Source organism: Phyllobates terribilis, unplaced genomic scaffold (assembly GCF_046119375.1).
Source record: "Phyllobates terribilis strain yellow unplaced genomic scaffold, ASM4611937v1 Scaffold_1__5_contigs__length_1240528914, whole genome shotgun sequence".
Taxonomy (NCBI): Eukaryota; Metazoa; Chordata; class Amphibia; order Anura; family Dendrobatidae; genus Phyllobates; species Phyllobates terribilis.
This window is the reverse complement of record NW_027362761.1, coordinates 7,348,281-7,371,591: the sequence shown is the minus strand read 5'-3', so window position 1 is coordinate 7,371,591 and position 23,311 is coordinate 7,348,281. Positions and strand designations below refer to the sequence as shown.

General features: G+C 47.7%; 1 pseudogene; it reads right to left on the bottom strand.

Annotated features, from left to right (window-relative positions):
* Positions 1-20,145: 20,145 nt before the first annotated feature.
* On the bottom strand, positions 20,146-22,124 carry LOC141165498 (UDP-GalNAc:beta-1,3-N-acetylgalactosaminyltransferase 2-like; annotated as a pseudogene).
* Between the last annotated feature and the right edge of the window lie 1,187 nt (positions 22,125-23,311).

The following is a 23,311-nucleotide window of genomic DNA, read 5'->3' as shown; positions in this document are numbered from 1 at the left end:
GGAATTGATAATGCCAATCAGCAGCGTTCAAACTGTGATTAACAAATGGAAAATCAGGGGATCTGTAAAAACCAAACCACGGTCAGGTAGACCAACAAAAATTTTGGCCACAACTGCCTGGAAAATTGTTCGGGATGCAAAGAAAAACCCACAAATAACATCAGCTGAAATTCAGGACTCTCTGAAAACTAGCGGTGTGGCTGTTTCAAGATGCACAATAAGGAGGCACTTGAAGAAGAATGGGCTGCATGGTCGAGTCGCCAGAAGAAAGCCATTACTGCGCAAATGCCACAAAGTATCTCACCTTCAATATGCCAAACAGCACAGAGACAAGCTTCAAAACTTCTGGAGCAAGGTAATTTGGAGGGACGAGACCAAAATTGAACTTTTTGGCCACAACCATAAACGTTACATTTGGAGAGAGGTCAACAAGGCCTATGATGAAATGAACACCATTCCTACAGTAAAGCACGGAGGTGGATCGCTGATGTTTTGAGGATGTGTGAGCTACAAAGGCACAGGAAACTTGGTGAAAGTTGAAGGAAAGATGAATACAGCACATCATCACCAAATACTGGAGGCAAATCTGCACACATCAGCCCAGAAGCTGCGCATGGGACGTACTTGGACGTTTGAACATGACAATGATCCAAAACACAAGGCCAAGTTGACCTATCATTGGCTACAGCAGAACAAAGTGAAGGTTCTGGAGTGGCCAACTCAGTCTCCTGACCTCAATATCATTGAGCAACTCTTGAGAGATCTCAAGCGCGCAGTTCATGCTAGACAGCCAAGGAATTTACAGGAACTGGAGGCTTTTTGCCAAGAAGAATGGGCAGCTTTACCATCTGAGAAAATAAAGTACCTCATCCACAACTACCACAAAAGACTTCAAGCTGTCATTGATGTTAGAGGGGGCAATACACGGTATTAAGAACTGGGGTATGTGAACTTTTGATCAGGGTCATTTGGATGTTTTTGGTTGTCATTAAGATTTAAAAAGAGAAAACACAGTAGTTTGACAATAAATGGCTTCACCCAACCAATAACCATGAGTGGAGAAAAAGTTTTTTGGTTATCATTCATATTCTCTGAAACAAGGCCAAGAAAGGAAAAATTCTGCCAGGTTATGTAAACTTTTGAGCACAACTGTACAGAGCTCCTATGTATAATGTCACTGGTGATCACTGTATTACCTGTACACTGACACTATATACAGAGCTCCTGTGTATAATGTCACTGGTGATCAATGTGTTACCTGTACACCTTACACTATATACAGAGCTCCTGTGTATAATGTCACTGGTGATCACTGTATTACCTGTACACTGACACTATATACAGGGTTCCTGTGTATAACTGTTAGAACCTTGCTCTTAGTTTTTTTTCCTTTGCTGGTCACATGACCTTGTTGGCCTATTTAATCCTGCTCCGCCCTTCTGGCTTTGCTGGACTTCATTGTATATCTACTTTCTAGCTAGCCTGTGCTCTGTGTCTTGCTCTGTTAGTTTGCTTGGTCTACTGACCTCTATGTTCTATATATTTTGTTTGTTCGTCTGTCTGCTACTATTTCTGTTAGGAGGTGTCCCATATTCCTCCCAGTCCTTAGTACTTGTAGGGATTCCTTCCCCACATCTATAGGTCTCCGTACAGACTAGCTTAGGACTTTAGCAGGTCTGATCGCAGGATCAGGTTCCCTGTTACATCGTAGGGATTAAGCTGAGTTCTATCGTAGGGACAGATCTCCTCTCTTTCCTTAGCTCTGGTAGCAGAACATAACAGTAAGTCCAGCCAGCAAATTCTCTAAGGAAAGATTTTTCTGTTCCATCATGGTGTCGGTTCAGGATTTGGTTCATCGCCTGCAGGGACTCTCTCTGGAGGTGGCCGAGCTCCGTCAGCACGTGAGTAACTGTCCTGGAGCACATTTCTTGGAGCCTAAGGTATGTTTGCCGGATTTATTTTTTGGTGAACACCGAGAATTTTTTTCATTCAAAAATGCTTGCTTATTGTATTTTCGTTTGAGACCTAAGTCCTCTGGGGATGAATCCCAGCGCGTAGGGTTCATAATGTCACTTTTGCGCAAAGAGCCTCAGGAGTGGGCCTTTTCTTTGCAACCTAGTGATACATGCTTCAGATCAGTGGATAGTTTTTTTTCTGCTTTGGGACTATTATATGATGATCCTGACCGTGTCGCATCAGCTGAGACTGAGTTGAGACGTTTAAAACAAGGATCAGGTAATGTGGAAAAATATTGTACTCATTTCCGTCGTTGGTCTACTCAAACAGGGTGGAACGATTCTGCTCTGAAAAGTCAGTGAAAGGGTTAAAGACCTGCTAATTGCTTATCCTACACCTGAAGATTTGCAACAGGCTATGCAATTAGCTATACGGGTGGATAGAAGACTGCGTGCAAGGGTTAATGAGAGCAAATCCTCTGCTATGTCAGTTTCTGGTTATGAGAATGTGTGTACTAACAGTGGTGAACCGATGGAGATTGGATCGGTGGCACCTCGCTCTCAAGAAAAAGACCGTCGATTTTTTGAAGGCTTGTGTTTCTATTGCGGAAAATCTGGTCATTTGATTAAAGGCTGTGAGCTTCGTATGAAGAAAGAAAAAAAAATGGTCAGTCATGCCCGTATTGCCTGTTTAAAATCCAAGGGTGTATTTTTAGCTGCTTCCACGATTGCTCAGGAAAAATTAATGGAATTTCGGGTGTTTGTCGATTGTGGGTCTACTCTGAATGTTATTGATGGGGGATTCGTGGAAAGACTCAATTTAAAACCTGAACCTTTATCATCCCCCATTGCTGTGGTTTCTGTGGATGGTTCCCCTTTGAAGAATATTACTCTCAAGGTCTGTGAATTTCCTCTCACTATTAATGGTGTTCACCATGAGAAATTGGATTTGGTAGTGTTGAATAACTTGCCTTCTCCAGTAATATTGGGATTGCCCTGGTTAAAATTTCACAATCCTGTACTGGATTGGTCTACCAGTGAAATTAAATCCTGGAGCCATAAATGTTATGACAAGTGTTGTAATGGGCGTATTGCAGCTTTGGATAGGGGAGAATTGCCTGTTCCTATTCAGGATTTTTGGAGAGTTTTTTCTGAGAAGGAATCGCAGGTTTTGCCTCCCCATAGAGACTATGATTGTTCTATTGAATTTGTCCCTGGAGCGACTCTTCCTAAAAGTCGTTTATTTAACCTTACTATTCCTGAGAGGAAGGCTTTGGAGGAATACATACAGACAAGTTTGGCCGCCGGTCACATTAGGCCCTCTAAGTCTCCTGTGGCGGTTGGATTTTTTTTTGTAAAAAAAAAGGACGGCGGTTTACGTCCTTGTCTGGATTTTCGTGAGATTAACAAAATTACTGTACGCAATCCTTACCCACTGCCATTGATTCCTGATCTGTTTAACCAGTTAATGGGGGCCAAGTGGTTCTCTAAAATTGACCTTAAGGGGGCATACAATCTGTTGCGCATGAAGGAGGGTGACGAATGGAAGACTGCTTTTAACACTCCTGTGGGTCATTTTGAGAATCTGGTTATGCCTTTTGGTCTTACTAATGCTCCTGCATTTTTTCAGAATCTGATTAATGACATCCTTAGACCTTTGATCGGTAAAAATGTGGTTGTGTATTGGATGACATTTTGATTTATTCGCCGGATCTGGAGTCTCATTGGCGGAGCGTGCGTGAGGTATTACAGTTATTAATGGACAATTCGCCTTTTGCTAAGCTGGAGAAATGTGAGTTCGCTGTACAGAGAATTAGTTTTTTGGGCTACATTATCTCCAGCAAAGGTTTTGAGATGGATCCGGTTAAGGTTCAGGCTGTGCAGGAATGGCCTAGGCCTATTGGTTTGAAATCGATACAGAGGTTTTTGGGTTTTGCCAATTACTATAGAAAATTCATAAAAAATGTTTCTAGTATTGTCAAACCTCTGGCTGATCTCACCAGGAAAGGTGCTGATGCGGTTCAGTGGTCTTCTGAGGCCATTGAAGCTTTTGTGTATCTCAAGGAGAGGTTCACCTCTGCTCCCATCCTTATGCAGCCTGATGTTACTAGGCCGTTTTTGGTTGAGGTTGATGCTTCCTCTGTGGGGGTTGGCGCAGTATTGTCTCAGGATAACGGGGATGGATTACATCCCTGTGCCTTTTTTTCAAAAAAATTTTCGGAGACTGAACTGAATTACGATATTGGTAATCGGGAATTATTGGCTATTAAACTCGCATTTGAACACTGGCGCCACTTCTTGGAAGGTGCGGAATTTCCCGTTCAGGTTCTTACGGATCATAAAAATCTGATATATCTTGATGCTGCCAAGCGCCTGAATGCCCGTCAGGCTAGGTGGGCACTGTTTTTCTCGCGGTTTAATTTTTCCGTTACTTACATCCCTGGTACTAAGAATGTTAAGGCGGATGCCTTGTCTCGCAGTTTTTCTCCCATAGTCGGTGCTGAGAAAGAGGAGAACATTTTACAAGAAGGTGTTGTGATAGCTGCTTTGGACTCCGTTTTGGAAAATGAGATTCTTAAAGCACAGGAGAATGCCCCTTCTAACACTCCTCATGGGAGGTTGTTTGTGCCTGGGACCTTTAGGAGAGATTTGTTTGTTGAGTGTCACGAATCTCGGTTGGCAGGTCATCCCGGAATCTCTGAGACCAAGAGACTGGTGGGTCGCAGTTTTTGGTGGCCTGGATGGCAGAAGGAAGTCATTAAGTGGGTGCGTCAATGTACTATATGTGCTAGATCTAAGTCCTCACATACTCCTGCTGCGGGGTTGCTTTGTCCTTTGGAGGTTCCCAGTGCTCCTTGGACACATTTGGCTATGGACTTTATAACTGACCTTCCCCCCTCTGAGGGTTTTACTGTCATCTGGGTGGTCGTGGACCGTTTTAGCAAGATGTGTCACTTGGTTCCTTTCGTCAAACTGCCCTGCGCTAAAACTCTCGCTAAGGCCTTTGTCAAGGAAATTGTCAGACTTCATGGCGTTCCTACTGACATTGTTTCTGATAGGGGTCCTCAGTTCGTGGCTCGTTTTTGGCGTGCCTTTTGTGATAGGTTGGGAGTTCATTTGTCGTTCTCGTCCGGATATCATCCTGAATCTAATGGCCAGACAGAAAGGAAAAACCAGGATGTTGAGCAGTTCTTGCGTTGTTTTGTGGCAGACAATCAAGAGGGGTGGTCTGAGTTTCTGCCACTTGCTGAATTTGCTCTGAACAATCATACATCTTCTTCTGCTGGTTGTTCGCCTTTTTTTTGTTGTTCTGGGAGACATCCGTCGTTTGGGTCGTTCTCCAAGTTGGGATCTGCCGTGCCTGAGGAGGAGAATTTTTCCGGTGATTTGGAGAGAGTTTGGACGGATGTGCGTGGTAATCTTCAGGAGGCCAACAGAAAATCTAAAGACTACTTTGATAGGAAACGACAGGAGGTTTTGTTCGCTGTTGGTGACATGGTTTGGTTGTCCTCTAGGAATCTGCGGTTGAGGATTCCTTCAAAGAAATTGGGTCCCAAGTTTGTAGGGCCCTTTAAGGTGCTTCAGGTTGTCAACCAATCTGCTGTTAGGTTGGAGGTTCCTACCTCCTGGAGAATTAATCCGGTATTTCATGTCTCTCTGTTGAAAAAAGCTGTTGTATCGGATTGTGACGCCTCTGCCTCTGTTCCTCCGGTGGTGGAGGACGGGGAATATGAAATTTCTCGCATCCTTAACTCTAGACGGTATAGAGGTAGTTTTCAGTATCTTGTGGCCTGGAAAGGTTTCGGTCCCGAGGATAACTCTTGGGTGAGGTCGGATGATGTTTCCGCGTCCAGACTTATCAGAGCGTTTCACAGGAGATTTCCTGATAAGCCTGGTCCTAGGGGATCCGGAGGATCCTCTTAGAAGGGGGGGTACTGTTAGAACCTTGCTCTTAGTTTTTTTTCCTTTGCTGGTCACATGACCTTGTTGGCCTATTTAATCCTGCTCCGCCCTTCTGGCTTTGCTGGACTTCATTGTATATCTACTTTCTAGCTAGCCTGTGCTCTGTGTCTTGCTCTGTTAGTTTGCTTGGTCTACTGACCTCTATGTTCTATATATTTTGTTTGTTCGTCTGTCTGCTACTATTTCTGTTAGGAGGTGTCCCATATTCCTCCCAGTCCTTAGTACTTGTAGGGATTCCTTCCCCACATCTATAGGTCTCCGTACAGACTAGCTTAGGACTTTAGCAGGTCTGATCGCAGGATCAGGTTCCCTGTTACATCGTAGGGATTAAGCTGAGTTCTATCGTAGGGACAGATCTCCTCTCTTTCCTTAGCTCTGGTAGCAGAACATAACAATAACGTCACTGGTGATCACTGTATTACCTGTACACTATATAGAACTCTTATGTATGTCACTAGTGATCACTGTATTACTTGTACACTGACACGATAGACAGAGCTCCTGTGTATAATGTAACAGGTGATCACTGTATTACCTGTACACTCACACTATACACTGTATACTATGTACAGAGCTACGGTGTATAATGGCATTTATGGTAATATTAGTATTGTGTTTTTTTTTTTTATAAATGATCAGTATTGTAGTATTTGGTCACTATGTGGTGGTAATATGTGGTGGTCATGGTGTGGCGGTATTTGTTCCTTGTATGTGGTATTATTCAGTCACTATGTGTGTTAGAACCCTCCTGTTTGTTTTTTCCATATTGTGTTTTGCGGTCATGTGACCATCTGCTTTTTTGGCTGTGCTGGACTTCAGTGTTGTTTGACTGTTTTGCTAGCCAGGTGCTTCTGTGCTTTTCTCTGTCAGTTCGCTTGGTCCTTCTGGGACCTCTAGTACCTTTTTGTCAGTTTATCTTTTTGTGTTCTGCAACAACTTCTCTGTTAAGGAGGTGTCCCATTTTTGTTCCAGTCCTTAGTTCTTTTCAGGACCCCTCCCCTTTATGCTATAGGTCTTCGTTCAGACTAGCCGAGGACTAAGTCGGGTCTGTTCGCAAGGAATAGGCAGCCTGCTACATCGTAGGGATTCAGCTTAGTCTTACTGTAGGGATAGCTTTCTTTCCTTAGTACTTGTTGCAGATCATAACAGTAAGTCCAGCCCAAAAAAACTAAAGGAAAGAAATTCGGGGATCAGTATGGCTTCCATCCAGGTTTTGGCTCAACGCTTGCAGGGATTGTCTCTCGAGGTGGCCGAGCCCCAGCAACACGTGATCCATGCTTAAGGTCTGTAGAAGAATTTTTTTCTGCTATGGGTCTATTATATGACGATCCTGATCGAATCTCATCTCCTGAGGCAGAACTTTGAATCAGGGGTCAGGTGATGTTGAAAATTATTGCACACACTTTAGAAGGTGGGCTTCAGAAGTCAAACGGAATGATCCTGCTCTGAAATGTCTATTTCTTGCTGGTCTGAGTGAAAGGGTTAAGGATTTGCTAATTGCATTCCCCGCACCTGAGACTCTGCAGGATGCCATGCAATTAACTGTTCATGTGGATTGGAGGCTGAGATCTAGGCAGAATGAGGTAAAGACTCCTGTAAAGCCAGGTCCTAGTCCCCAGAAAATCTGCTCAGACGGCGGAGAACCGATGGAGGTTGGGGCGAAGTCACTCCACTCTCAGGAAAGAGACCGGAGGTTCGCCAAGGGATTGTGTCTTTATTGTGGTAAAGCTGACCATTTGATTAAGGATTGTGAGGTTCGTTTAAGTAAAGAAAAAAAAAAAGGTCAGGTACGCCCGTATAGCTTGTTTACGCTCTGCAGGAGTATTTTTTTCAGGTAGTACTACTTTCAGGAAAATTTGATTGAATTTCAGGTATTTGAGGTCATGGTGTTCCAGTATTTGTTCCTTGTATTTGATATTATTCAGTCACTATGTGGTGGTAATGTGTGGTCTGATCATTGTGTGGCGGTATTTGTTTCTTGTATGTGGTGTAATATATGATCTGGTCATGGAGGGGTGGTATTTGTTCCTTGTATGTGATATTATTCGGTCAGTATGTGTGTAACATTCCTGGCGGTGTGCTTGCATAGTGCACCACCTCCCTCTATGCAAGACCGCAATCTTACCTGTCAGTCCAGCCTGCAAACCTTGCTCGTTTCCTCTAATGGACAGAAGAGGTAATCCTCTTGAAGAGAAGGATTGGCTTCCAAATTCTCTGCAGAAGACCCTTGCAGGCTTGAAGAAGAGGGGGCGTAAAGGGGGGGGTTCTGTAACATTCCTGGCGGCGTGCTTGCATAGTGCACCACCTCCCTATATGCAAGAGAGCAATCTTACCTGTCAGTCCAGCCTGCAAATCTTTCTCCAGTTCATGCTGTGTGCATGCCTCTTGACTGACTGCTTAGGGCGGCGGCCTGGTCACTTCCTGATTCTTATAGCTGCTGTGGGCACACCCCTAATGCGTCTCCAGCCTATTGCTGTGAGTCACTGGATATTTAAACCCCCTCTACCCAGTAGGAGGTGCCTGAGCAACACCTTCACTCAGTTAGTCTTTGCTACTGAATTGCCAGGTCCTTTCCTGTTTCTAGTCTGTTTCCGCCACCCTGGGGGCAGTATACCCAGGCTCGTTCTTGTATTTCATTGCAGTAGCAGTTCCTGTCTGAACTGTATCCTAGCCTGTTACCTGTTTGTCTCTATGTCCGTACCTTCCCTTTTCCTGCAGTATCTGAACCTGCACCTACTCGTTGTCTCTGTACTTCTGTTTGTGAGTTTTGTGTCCACTGGCTACTTCATAGTAAGTACCTTGTGTGTATCTGGTTCTGCTTGTCCCTTTTCCCTTCCTCCTTATCTTCCTCCTGTGTTCTAGCCATCTTCCTGTATTTTCCAGTCTGTTCCATGTGAACAGAGGCATGTCCTCTCTGCCTTGTCCACCGCACCTGCGGTTTCGCTCCGCTCTAACTTGCCCACCGCTCCGGCGGTTTCTCTCTGCTCTGACTTGCCCTACCAATTAAGTAAATCTGGTGATGTGCATCTCTGTAATGAGGAGGGGTGTTGTCTAATGACATTAACACCCTATATAAGGTGTGCTTAATTATTAGGCAACTTCCTTTCCTTTGGCAAAATTGGTCAGAAGAGAGATTTGACGGGCTCTGAAAAGTCCAAAATTGTGAGATGTCTTGCAGAGAGATGCAGCAGTCTTGAAATTTCCAAACTTTTGAAGCGTGATCACCGAACAATCAAGCGTTTCATGGCAAACAGCCAACATGGTCGCAAGAAGCGTGTTGGCCAAAAAAGGCGCAAAATAACTGCCCATGAATTGAGGAAAATCAAACGTGAAACTGCCAAGATGCCATTCGCCACCAGTTTTGCCATATTTCAGAGCTGCAACGTTACTGGAGTATCAAAAAGCACAAGGTGTGCGATACTCAGGGACATGGCCAAGGTAAGGAAGGCTGAAAAACGACCACCTTTGAATAAGAAACATAAGATAAAACGTCAAGAATGGGCCAAGAAATATCTTAAGACTGATTTTTCAAAGGTTTTATGGACTGATGAAATTAAAGTGACTCTTGATGGGCCAGATGGATGGGCCAGAGCCTGGATCAATAAAGGGCAGAGAGCTTGACTCTGACTCAGACGCCAGCAAGGTTGAGGTGGGGTACTGGTATGGGCTGGTATCATGAAAGATGAACTTGTGGGACCTTTTCGGGTTGAGGATGGAGTGAAGCTCAACTCCCAGACCTACTGCCAGTTTCTGGAAGACAACTTCTTCAAGCAGTGGGACAGGAAGAAGTCGGTATCGTTCAAGAAAAAAGATGATTTTCATGCGACAATGCTCCATCACATGCATCCAACTACTCCACAGCGTGGCTGACCAGTAAAGGTCTAAAAGAAAAAAAAATAATGACATGGCCCCCTTGTTCACCTGATCTGAACCCCATAGAGAACCTGTGGTCCACCATAAAATGTGAGATCTAAAGGGAGGGAAAACAGTACACCTCTCGGAACAGTGTCTGGGAGGCTGTGGTTGCTGCTGCACGCAATGTTGATCGAAAACAGATCAAGCAACTGACAGAATCTATGGATGGAAGGCTGTTGAGTGTCATCATAAAGAAAGGTGGCTATATTCATCACTAATTTTTTGGGTTTTTGTTTTTGCATGTCAGAAATGTTTATTTATACATTTTGTGCACTGATATTGGTTTACCTGGTGAAAATAAACAAGTGAGATGGGATTATATTTGTTTTTTATTAAGTTGCCTAATAATTCTGCACAGTACTAGTTACCTGCACAAACAAATATCCTCCTAAGATAGCCAAATCTAAAAAAAAAACACTCCAACTTCCAAAAATATTAAGCTTGGATATTTATGAGTCTTTTGGGTTGATTGAGAACATAGTTGTTGATCAATAATAAAAATAATCCTCTAAAATACAACTTGCCTAATAACTCTGCACACAGTGTATGTGCGTTTCTATGTGCGGATGATACCCAAGTCTGGAGGAGAGGAGACTTTCATCCAGACCTGGGTACCATTGTACCTGTAAAAAAAAAGAATAAAATAAAAAATAAAGATTATATTCACCTTCCGACGGCCTTCGGTCTCCTTCCCTGTGCTTGCAGGCAGGACTGAAGGACCTTCGGTGAAGTCACAGTCATGTGACCGCAGGCCCTTCAGTGCAGTGTCCCGCGATATCCCGGCTGCCAGGAACCAGCGCAGCTACACACCCCGGGCCATCTGAAGGTAAGTATAGGTTTATTTTTTTATTTAAAACATTCTTTCGGTCACACTATATATGCCGGTTGCATGGATTTATATAGTGTGACCAAGTTGTCAAGCACTTTCCAAGTGATGCTAAAATCGCCTGGAAAGTGCTTGTCAATCTGCATGCGGAAACGCATGTGAATAACGCTTCAAATCCGCATGTATTTGGCAGGAAAAACGCATGCACAATCTGCATGCGTTTTTTCTGCCAGGGAGATGCAGAAATGCTGCAGAAATTTTCTGCTTCATTTCTGCATCGTGGGCACATAGCCGTACGCCGCCCACTTCATCCAGTAAGCTTGGAAAAGTGAACGTCAATGCAGTGGTTACCCCCGAGTTTCTGCACCCCTCCAACCAGGCGGAGGACCTCCAGTTGTCTCCTGAATCCACCAGGGTGCTACCTGATAACAAACGGAGAGAGACTTTCCTGTGTGCTGTTCCTGGTACTTCACCCACTTCATCTGTTGCTGAGGATGGCTTGATAGGAGGAAGCATCCTAGTCACCAAGATGATGAGATCAGTTTCGTTTCCTCTAATGGACAGAAGAGGTAATCCTCTTGAAGAGAAGGATTGGCTTCCAAATTCTCTGCAGAAGACCCTTGCAGGCTTGAAGAAGAGGGGGCGTAAAGGGGGGGTTCTGTAACATTCCTGGCGGCGTGCTTGCATAGTGCACCACCTCCCTATATGCAAGAGAGCAATCTTACCTGTCAGTCCAGCCTGCAAATCTTTCTCCAGTTCATGCTGTGTGCATGCCTCTTGACTGACTGCTTAGGGCGGCGGCCCGGTCACTTCCTGATTCTTATAGCTGCTGTGGGCACACCCCTAATGCGTCTCCAGCCTATTGCTGTGAGTCACTGGATATTTAAACCCCCTCCACCCAGTAGGAGGTGCCTGAGCAACACCTTCACTCAGTTAGTCTTTGCTACTGAATTGCCAAGTCCTGTCCTGTTTCTAGTCTGTTTCCGCCACTCTGGGGGCAGTATACCCAGGCTCGTTCTTGTATCTCATTGCAGTAGCAGTTCCGGTCTGAACTGTATCCTAGCCTGTTACCTGTTTGTCTCTACGTCCGTACCTTCCCTTTTCCTGCAGTATCTGACCCTGCACCTAACTCCAACTCGTTGTCGCTGTACTTCTGTTTGTGAGTTTTGCGTCCACTCGCTACTTCATAGGAAGTACCTTGTGTGTATCTGGTTCTGCTTGTCCCTTTTCCCTTCCTACTTATCTTCCTCCTGTGTTCTAGCCATCTTCCTGTATTTTCCAGTCTGTTCCATGTGAACAGAGCCCTGTCCTCTCTGCCTTGTCTACCGCACCTGCGGTTTCACTCCGCTCTGTCTTGCCCACCGCTCTGGCGGTTTCTCTCTGCTCTGACTTGCCCACTGCTCCGGCGGCTTTCCTCTGCTCTGCCTTACCCACCGCTTCGGCGGTTTCTCTCTGCTCTGACTTGCCCACCACTCCGGCGGCTTCCCTCTGCTCTGCCTTACCCACCGCTCCGGCGGCTTCTCTCTGCTCTGACTTGCCCACCGCTCCGGCGGCTTCTCTCTGCTCTGCCTTGCTCACCGCACCAGCGGTTTCTCTCTGCTCTGCCTTGCCCACCGCTCCGGCAGCTTCTCTCTGCTCTGCCCACCGCTCCGGCGGCTTCTCTCTGCTCTGCCTTGCCCACCGCTCCGGAGGCTTCTCTCTGCTCTGCCTTGCCCACCGCTCCGGCGGCTTCTCTCTGCTCTGCCTTGCCCACCGCTCCGGCGGTTTCTCTCTGCTCTGCCTTGTCCACCGCACCTGCGGTTTCTCTCTGCTGTGCCTTGTCCACCGCTCCAGTGGCTTCTCTCTGCTCTGCCTTGCCCACCACTCCGGCGGTTCCGCTCTGCTCTGCCTTGTCCACCGCACCTGCGGTTTCTCTTTGCTCTGCCTTGTCCACCGCTCCGGCGGTTCCGCTCTGCTCTGCCTTGTCCACCGCACCTGCGGTTTTGGTTCCGCTCTGCTTGCTCACCGCACCAGCAGTTCCTCTCTGCTCTGCCTTGTCCTCCGCTCCGGCGGTTTCGCTTTACTCTGCTTGTCTACTGCTGCTCTGTACCTGTCTCCCAGTCTGTACTGGACCCTACCCAGCCTGAGCTCCAACCTGCTAGTACCTCCTTGTCTGCACTCCAGCCGTGCTTGCCAGTATCTCCCTGTCTGCATACCAGCCGTGCTTGCCAGTGCCCACCTGTCTGCATACCAGCCATACTTGCCAGTACCCACCTGTATGCATACCAGCCGTGCTTGCCAGTGCCCACCTGTCTGCATACCAGCCGTACTTGCCAGTACCCACCTGCCTGTATGCCAGTCTAACCTGCCTGTTCCTGCATTCCCCGGGTGTGGGTCAACAACTGTGACCGGGGTCTGACCTGGAGTCGCACCTGGTCCCTCTGCTCGGTTCCTCCTTGGTCCATGGAGTCGACTAAGCCGCCGTGCGACCTTGGTCGGATCGTGATGATACTTAGTTACGCCCCTCCAAGGAACTCCTTGGCTCATGGTACAGTGGGATCACTAATCACGCTCACGCCAATCAGTCCGGGCGCAAGCGTAACAATGTGGTGGTAATATGTGGTCCGGACATGGTGTGACGGTATTTGTCCCTTGTATGTGATATTATTGGTCATTTTAAAAAAATTGTGATACATTCCCTTAAAGAAAAATAAATGAAAACATACCTAAAAAGAGTATTGGATATTTTAAGAAATGTTTAATAGGTTAGAGTAGGGCCTGGCCTACCATGTCTACCATGTCCTGGTGGCAGCTTAAAAAATCTTTTGGCCAAAACAAAACCGGATGTCTATGTATGTGATCCAGTGTTCGATGGGAACTGTTATTGTGTGATTGGTGAGGATGTGGTGCAGAAGTGGAGTTTTTCCAAGAGTGGGCGGTGGGACCGTGGAAGGTTCGAGGGATGGAGGCAGAGGTGGGGTGGAGCCTGGGCGGAGTCTCAAGGGGGCCCAAAAAATTTGCCAATATGGGACCCTGAAATTTCTAGTGGCAGCCCTGGGGATGGGGGCATTTGGATTTGGGAGTGCAGATTTCACTGGATTTTATTTGTGGGTACGGAACCCGTCAGTTTTCCAGAGTTTGTTCTACCAGTAACGTGGGAACCCCCTGCAATTCCAGTGACCAATGACGGATCTGAGTGGGGGCTGGTTTTCGGCGGGGTAAATTAGAGTTTTAACCCCTTTACCCCTGAAGGTGGTTTGCACATTAATGACCAGGCCAATTTTTACAATTCTGACCAGTGTCAATTTATGAGGTAATAACTCTGGAACGCTTCAACGTATCCCCCTGATTCTGAAATCGTTTTTTTGTGAAATATTAAACTTTATGGTAGTGATAAAATTTATTTGATAAGACTTGCGTTTATTTGTGAAACTTTGAATTTTCATGCCCTTAAATCAGAGGGATATGTCACACAAAATAGTTAATATATAACATTTCCCACATGTCTACTTTACATCAGCACAATTTTGGAACCAACATTTTTTTTGTTAGGAAGTTATAAGGGTTAAAAGTTGGCCAGCAATTTCTCATTTTTCCTATAAAATTTCCAAAACCATTTTTTTAGGGACCACATCACATTTGAAGTGACTTTGAGGGGTCTATACGACAGAAAATACCCAAAAGTGACACCATTCTAAAAACTGCACCCCTCAAGGTGCTCAAAACCACATTCAAGAAGTTTATTAACCCTTCAGGTGCTTCATAGGAATTTTGGAATGTGGAAAAAACTATGAACATTAAACTTTTTTTCACAAAAATGTGATTTAGACACAATTTTTTTTATTTTCACAAGGGTAACAGGAAAAATGGATGCCAAAATTTGTTGAGCAATTTCTCCTGAACACGCCGATACCCCATATGTAGGAGAAAGCCACTGTTTGGGCGCACATCAGGGCTCAGTAGGGAAGGAGCGCCATTTGACTTTTTGAATGTAAAATTTGCTTGAATAATTAGCGGACGCCATGTCGCGTTTAGGGAGCACCTGATGTGCCTAAACAATGGAAACCACTCTCAAGTGACACCATCTTGGAAACTAGACACCTCAAGGAACTTATCTAGATGTGTCGTGAGCACCTTCAACCCCCAGGTGCTTCCCAGACGTTTATAATGTAGAGAAAATCAAAAATCTAACTTTTCCACAAAAATGATCTTTTAGCCCCAAATTTTTTATTTTCGCAAGGGTAAGAGGAGTAAATGGACCCCAAAAATTGTTGTGCAATTTCTCCTGAGTACGCCAATACCACATATGTGGGGAAAATACAGTGTTTGGACGCACGACGGGGCTCAGAAGAGAAGGAGCACTGTGTGACATTTTGAACACAAAATTGGCTGGAATCTAGAGCAGATGCCATATCGGTTGAGGAGCCCCTGATGTGCCTAAATAGTGGAAACCCCCCACAAGTGACCCCATTTTGGAAACTAGACCCCTCACGGATTTTATCAAGGGGTATAGTGAATATTTTGAATCTAGAGATATGACAGAATTTGATAACATTAGGTCATCATATTGAATAAGTTGTCATTAGTCTTGAGCGCAAGTGCTCGCTACTTGAGTTTGCATCGGGTACTCGGGTATGCACCAAGTATCGCGGATGCTCAAATGACATGCTCGAGTCCCCGCCCCGCATGTTTCACAGTTGTTAGACACCCAAAAAAAAAAACATGCAGGAATTGCCTGTGCATGGCAGGCAATCCCCACGTGATTGTTTTGGCTGCGAACCATATGGGGCGGAGACTCGAGCATGTCACTCGAGCACCCGCGATACTCGGTGTATACCCGAGCACCCGATGCAATTCAAGAAGCGAGCACTTGCGCTCAACACTAGTCGCTATATTGTCATCATGTTTTTTCTTTACTTTTGAAAAAATCCCAACCCCAACACAGCCCTAACCGTAACCCTAGCACAACCCTAACCCTAGAGTTTATTTTTGACGCCTCTCCTCGTGCGGTATAAGTGATTAGACGAGTTTATTCTTCGGGTCGGTGTGATTACAGAAATACTAGAATCATATCGGGTTTTTAAGATTTACAGCTGTCACACACTAAAAAACACTCTATTTGCAAAGACTAGTTTTTGCATCACCATATTTTGAGAGCTATTATTTTTACATATTTCGGCCAACAGAGTCATGTGACGGCTTGAATTTTGCGGGACAAGTTGACGTTTTTATTGGTACCATTTTCGGGGACGAGACATTTTTTAATCGCTTTCTATTCCAATTTTTGGGAAGCAGAATAAACAAAAAACAACAATTCAGGATTTGTTTTTTTATGCCGTTCCACGTGGGGTAAAATTGATAAGGCAGCTTTATTCTTCGGGTCAGTACGTTTAAAGCGGTACCACATTTATATATTTTTTATGTTTTGGCGCTTTTACACAAAAAAATCTATTTTATAGAAAAAAATTTTTTTTGCATCGCTTTATTCTGAGAGCTATAAATTTATTTTTCGGCTGATGGAGCTGTATGGCGGCTTGTTTTTTGTGGGACAAGATGACGTTTTCAGAGGTACCATTTTTATTTACATTTATCTTTTTATTTCATTATTTGTTTGATGATATAGCATCATTATTTGCTTTGGTTTTTTTATTATTTGCTTTGTTTTTATATTTTTTACCGTGTTCACTAAAGGGGTTAACTAGTAGGACAGTTTTATAAGTCAGGTTGTTCCGGCCGCAGCGACACCAAATATGTGTAGTTTTATTTTTTTCATAATTTATGAGTACAGGATATTTTTATTTTTTTGGATTACTTTTTCTTTTTTTTTAAATATTTATACTATTTTTTTTGTCCCACTATGGGACTTTCATTTTTTGCAGGCTAATTGCTTGTATAGCTTAAGGATGCAGCAGCATCCCTGTCCTTTGCAGGCTGTCAGCCCCCTGCAGACACAAGATAGATAGATCGTGCACTAAGCACTTGATCACTTACAGTATACAATAAGGCTGGGATCACATTCTTGTGTTCTACGCTGAGCACTTATGTCGAGGTTTCCGTCCAAATCCCACAAAAATGCGATTCAGACGAAACCCCAAACAGATCCCCACACCATGATGACTCAGATGGAGACACTTTGTACTCCATTTGGTGTCTGCTCTGGTGGTTTCCATCTTTTTAGGCAAGCACGGATCTCTGGTCGGCCACACTTGTGCATTAAAAAGACGCCTAAAATGATGGGACATCGCCAGAACAGATATCAGTCCAAGTTGACTCCATCTGCCTCATATGTGAGTGGTTCCGTCTGGGGTTTTGTCTGAATGCGGTTTTGGAGAATTTACACGGAAACCCTGACGTAAGCGCTCAGTGAGTCGAGCCTTATTCCGATTTTTGGGAGACAGAATGAACCAATAGACAGCAGTACAAGAATAGTTTTTATTTTTGCGCAGTTCATCGTGAGGTATAAGTGAATCAGCCGACCACTCACACGACTTTCCCTTCTCCTGTCCATCCTTAATGCAGCAGCCAGGGTCATCTATCTGGCTAATCGTTACTCAGACCCCTCCGCTCTGTGCCAGTCATTGCATTGGTTGCCCATACATTATAGGATCCAATTTTAATTGCTTGTTCTCACCCACAAAGCTCTCCACAGTGCGGCGCCCCCTACATCTCTTCCCTCATTTCTGTTTATCGGCCTATCCGTTCTCTACGCTCAGTTTTCGACTAATCCGTACCTCCCACTCCCAGGTCCAAGACTTCTCCCGAGCTGCACCTATTCGTTGGAATGCTCTACCCCAAGAAATTAGGACAAACCACAACTTACAGTTTTAGGCGCTCCCTAAAAACACACCTGCTTAGGGCGGCCTATTGCGTTCCTTAATCTAAGTCCTTTTTAATATATAGCCCATTCATTATTTCCCCAAACATGTCTCCACCAAACCCAAAAGCACTACAGATACTGGCTGGTGATGAGCTCATGCATCCTTTATCTATCCCTCATCCCCTCAAGATTTACCATTATTGTAAATAAGCCCCTGTACTTTGTGTCACCCCCACCTCATTATAGATTGTCAGCTCTTACCAGCAGGGGGCGTCGTTATTTCTGCTTTACTATTGTCTTATCTTTAGCTGATACTTATGACTGTTGTATATGAATCTCTGAATCGTACAGCGCTGCGGAATATGTTGGCTTTATAAATAAAGATTATTATTATAAGGCGGATTTATTCTTTTGGTCGGTGCGATTACAGCAATACCAGATTTATATTGTTTTTTTTTTGTCTTTTACTGCTGTCACTCAGAATAAATGCTTTTTTTTAATTTAAAATAATAGTAATTTTGTTGCCATGTTCTCATAGCTGTAAATTTTTTATTTTTTCCGTGACAAGGTGGAGATTTTTTTGTACCACGTTGTGGGGCACATAATATTTTTCAAGCGCTTTTTAAACCAATTTTTCAGGCACCGAATGAACAAAAAACAGCAATTCAGTCTTTACTTTTTTTACATTTTGGGCTTTTTTTTTTTTTTTGCCGTTAGAGTAGGTCGTTCCGGACGCGGCGATACCAATTATGTGGACTTTTAGTCTTATCACAAAAACTGCGTTTTTAGTGGCGATTTGTGATTTTTGTGCGCTTTGTTTTCCTGTTTTTTTTTTTGTCAATTCCCACTGTGGGACGAGTATAAGTTTCACTTTGATCTCATGCATTGCAGTACTTGTGCACCACAGTGCCAGAGGCCTGTCAGAGTCACGGACTGTGCCAACCTGCTTATAGCTGGAGATAATGTATGTAAAGTGCTGCGAAATATGTTAGTGCTATATAAAAATAAAGATTATTATCTCACAGGACACCATACCCTGGAGTCATCAGATTATTTGAGGGTACATGATGATTGGCACCCACAATTATAATCGGGGGGTGTTGATGCCGCTGTTGCGATTGACAGCTGTATTTAAGGGGTTAAACGGCCCCGCTCGGCTCCAAAACAGGCTGGGGCCTATATCTCAGGATGTCAGCTGTCACCTATAGGAATTTCAAATGTGGGGAGGCGCTATTCTCATATTCCCGATCACTGTTTTAAAATGAGGGAATAAGACCCCTTAATGGCTGCTGTTTAACGTTTATCAGAAGTTGCTAAGGGGTTAATCAGCCCTTGTATCTTGATCAACAGCTCCCTCCACAGTACGGTGGCCCCCCATAGTTCCCCATGCACACCACAATGGCCCCCCCATAGTTCCCCACGCACACCACGATGGCCCCCCATAGTTCCCCACGCACACCACGATGGCCCCCCCATAGTTCCCCACACACACCACGATGGCCCCCCCATAGTTCCCCATGCACACCACGATGGCCCTCCCATAGTTCTCCACGCACAGCACGATGGCCCCCCCATAGTTCCCCAAGCACAGCACGATGGCCCCCCCATAGTTCCCCACGCACAGCACGATGGCCCCCATATTTTCCCACGCACAGCATGATGGCCCCCCATAGTTCACCACGCACAGCACGATGGCCCCCCCATAGTTCACCACGCACAGCACGATGGCCCCCCCATAGTTCACCACGCACAGCACGATGGCCCCCCATAGTTCACCACACACAGCACGATGGCCCCCCCATAGTTCACCACGCACAGCACGATGGCCCCCCCATAGTTCACCACGCACAGCATGATGGCCCCCCCATAGTTCCCCACGCACAGCACGATGGCCCCCATAGTTCCCCACGCACAGCACGATGGCCCCCCCCATAGTTCCCCACGCACAGCACGATGGCCCCCCATAGTTCCTCACACACAGCACAATGGCCCCCATAGTTTCCCACACACAGTATGACCACCTGAGCCCCTCTCCCTCCACACAGTATGATGTCCCTACAAATGAAAGACATTAAAAAAAGGGGGAAAAAAAAACCAACTATTCTCCCGCCATTATACTGCACTGGTCTTTGGATCACAACAGCAAGATCGATCCAGTCTCTGTCCCGCAGCTTAATGGTGAGAGAAGTTGACGGCTCCCCCCCTCCATCATGTGATGCCCGGCTGGGGGGGTATCGCTGGCTCCCCCAACTCACGGACTGTGCACCACCGTTATCAGCCCTTTTGCAGTACTAATCCACAAGCCAGACACGAACAACCAAAGGGCTAAATGTAGGTCAGAGTATGCCCATAGCTAAAATAGAGGAACCTCCAGCAAAACATAGCACACCTCTCTCCAGCTGTAATAGAGGTCTTCTTCCCAGCGGAAGATCCATTTCTATTTCTTTTCTAGCATTTTCCTGGACTTCCTCTGCTTGATGTATCACAGTGGCTCCGGTCAGAGGACCGACATATAGAGGCGCTATGATGTATTTGGCTTACACAATATTTCAGTGCAGTTTAGGCCACACCCTCTTGTCCACAGACAAGACAAAAAAAGAAAAATTGATGTAGTGCAGGGACTAAGAATTTTTTTTGGTGCAAAAAAAAAATCAATCAAGATTTTATTAAATAAATATATATATGACCTATAATATTATATATACGCCTGGTTATGAAAGTCCAGAACATTCAGAGGGGGCGGGGCCTTCAGTGACTCCACCCACTCTATAGACTCCTGTGATTTCCTGAAAGATGAATAAATGAGACGTTTCCCCCCCCCCAAAAAGAAAATCCAACTTCCAGGGAACGGCGAGTCCTGACGAAGTCTTGTTTAAGTTAGATCCACTCGTATGGGAGCCTGGTGACAACTCAAGCAGCCGCCACTTGGCTAAAGGGGAGGAGCTAGAATGGCCGCCATGTTGCCTGTTCTGCATCATTTACGACTTTTGGAGGCAAATTAAAGGCAAAGTCCAATTTTAATTTCGGCACCCAGCCGGGCTCTCTTCATAATCAGGTAGAGGTCAGTGACAGATCCGGCTCCTCGCCTGCCGCGTCTGACATCCACATATTAGTGGCCGCTGAATACTCTGAACAGGAGGGAGAGGAGCCCCCTGATAACACCCGAGGTCACCCCCCAATACACCGCCCTGTCCCCTCCCCCAGTCACAGCCCCCGCCAGTGCTCGTAGTCCTGAGTCACGTGTTGGTGCACCCGCAGGGATCCCCGCAGCGCTGCTTCTGCAGCCAGAGCTCGGCCAATTCCTGCTCCGAGAACTGCGGGGCGGAGAGCATGGCAGGGTCACATGACTTATCGAAAAGCCAGCTGTCGTCCTGGTAACGGCGGGGGCCGATGGCCGCCATCCAGATGCCCATGCTGACGTCCTCGCCTTGGTAGGTCTTCAGCAGGTCGGCGTTGGCGGCGAGCCACTGCACGATGTCGCGGGAGATGACGTAACCGGAGCTGCAGGCGAAGGCGGGGCTCATGTACTCCACCTCTTGCCACTTCCCCGTCCTGTCCACGGTCCAGTTGAGGCGGAAGTTCCCCCACCAGGCGTTGGGCCCCTGCACCCTCCCGTCCTCCAGGGCCCGCAGGACGTTGTCCAGGTGGATGAAGCAGCCGTCGCCCGTCTTCAGCAGGAAGATGAAGGCGGCGGCGGCCTCCAGCGAGCAGTAGAAGAGCAGCAGCTTGCGGGGGACGTTATGGTAAGTGTCCACCACGTCTACGAAGACCACGTCACCGTGTGCGCGGCTCTCCGCCTGCAGCTCCGCCGCCTCCTCCTGTAGAGTATCGCGGTGGCGGGCCTGGCGCTGGGCGCTCAGCCGCTGCAGCAGGAGCTCCCCCTCGTGGACGGTGTAGGTGAAGCCGCCGCCGATGCCCTCGGGGCCCTGAGAGAAGTCGTAGGGGAGGAGCCCCTCGGGGGAAGCCATCAGTCGCAGCACGCCCCCGCCATCGTTAAGGGCGGCCCGGTGTACGCCCAACATGGGCAGCCCGCCCCCGTCATGGCGGTCCCAGCGCAGCGTGCCCAGGAAGCCCTCCGGCAGGATGAAGCGCTCCACCGGCTTGTAGCACAGTCTGGCGGAGACCGGCGAGCCCGGGCGGAGCGGGGGGAAGCGGGCGACCAGCAGCGGCTCCTCCTGCTCCGCCTGGAACAGACAGGCGCTCACATTCCGGGCGGCGCCACCACACCACGCCCCCAGCCGGGTGATGACGATCGGGTGTAGCACCCGGAAGGTGACACTGAGCTGCGGGTGGCGGGAGCGAGCGGGCTCCGACCCGGTGAAGGCCTTGATCTCCCGCTGCAGCACCGGGGACGTGATGTTCAGCAGGCGGCAGGAGTACGGGTCCTCCCGGTCCTCAGGCGGCACGGAGCAGGCCTTGGAGCCCACGATGAAGCGCAGCAGCGGGCGCCGGGCGGGCGGCAGGGCCTGGAGCCATGTGCTGCGGCTGGTGTCCCGGAGTGCGCAGTGGTGCCGGGCGGACAGGACGCCGATCACCAGCGGGTGGTGCGGGGAGCGGAGCCACAGCTGCAGGAGCAGGCCAAGCAGGCAGGGACAGACGAGCAGCAGCAGCAGCGGGCGGCGCATCAGGTCTGGACCACCGCAGCTCCGGGCACAGGAAGTCAGCGCACAGCGCCGGCCAATCACAGCGCGGCCTCTACCATTGCCGGAGCAATGGCCCAGTCACTTGTCCTGCGAAAGCCTGTGATTGGATTGTAAACATAAACTGCTGCTATTGGCCAACTGTCTTGCACATGTGCAATCGGCGTCGTTTTCTGATTGGCTGAAGCTGTTACATTATCTGCGTCTAATTGGCCGTTCAGTGAGAAAACTGTCATTGGATGAAACGAACAGGTTATGCTGTCACGTGACTATAAATAGGACCATATATAGTGTGAATCTGTCAGGACAGGAGTAAGGAAGAACCGTGCAGGAGCTGTCCAGACAGGATCATCAAGTGCAAGGGAGAGAGCGAGTTTTGGGCGCTGATGGAAAGTATCGGCTGTGCCGGACTGGTCACCGTATCGCTCCTGTGGATGTGTGAGCCCAGAATACTGCAGTACGTGGACTATGGCCGCCACAACGGTACGTGGTTCCCAGAAATCCCCTTGATCGAGTAAAATAGTTGTACTGGCGTCATCACCGTAACCGCCGGGATCAGTCCTGCGTCCCGTCCATCATGTGCCCCAAGATGCCGCAGTCCATACTTACTGAAACAGCCCGCGTCCAAGGGTAGAGGACGTCACCCCTCCCGGGCGGCCCGCTTCCAGAGGTGAGGACGTCGCTCCTCCCGGGCGGTCCGCGTCCAGAGCAGAGGATGTCGCTTCTCCCGGGCGGCCCGCGTACAGAGCAGAGGACGTCGCTCCTCCCGGGTGGCCCATGTCCAGAGGACAGGACATCGCTCCTCCAGGGCGGCCCGCGTCCAGAGCAGAGGACGTCGCTCCTCCCGGGCGTCCAGAGGAGATGACGTCGCTCCTCCCGGGTGGCCCGCGTCCAGAGGAGAGGACGTCGCTCCTCCCGGGCGGCCCGCATCCAGAGGAGAGGACGTTGCTCCTCCCGGGCGGCTCGCGTCCAGAGGAGAGGACGTCGCTCCTCCCGGGCGGCCCGCGTCCAGAGGAGAGGACATCGCTCCTCCCGGGCGGCCCGCGTCCAGAGGAGAGGACGTCGCTCCTCCCGGGCGACCCACGTCCAGAGGAGAGGACGTCGCTCCTCCCGGGCGGCCCGCGTCCAGAGGAGAGGACGTCGCTCCTCCCGGGTGGCCCGCTCCAGAGGAGAGGAAGTCGCTCCTCCCGGGCGGCCCGCGTCCAGAGGAGAGGAC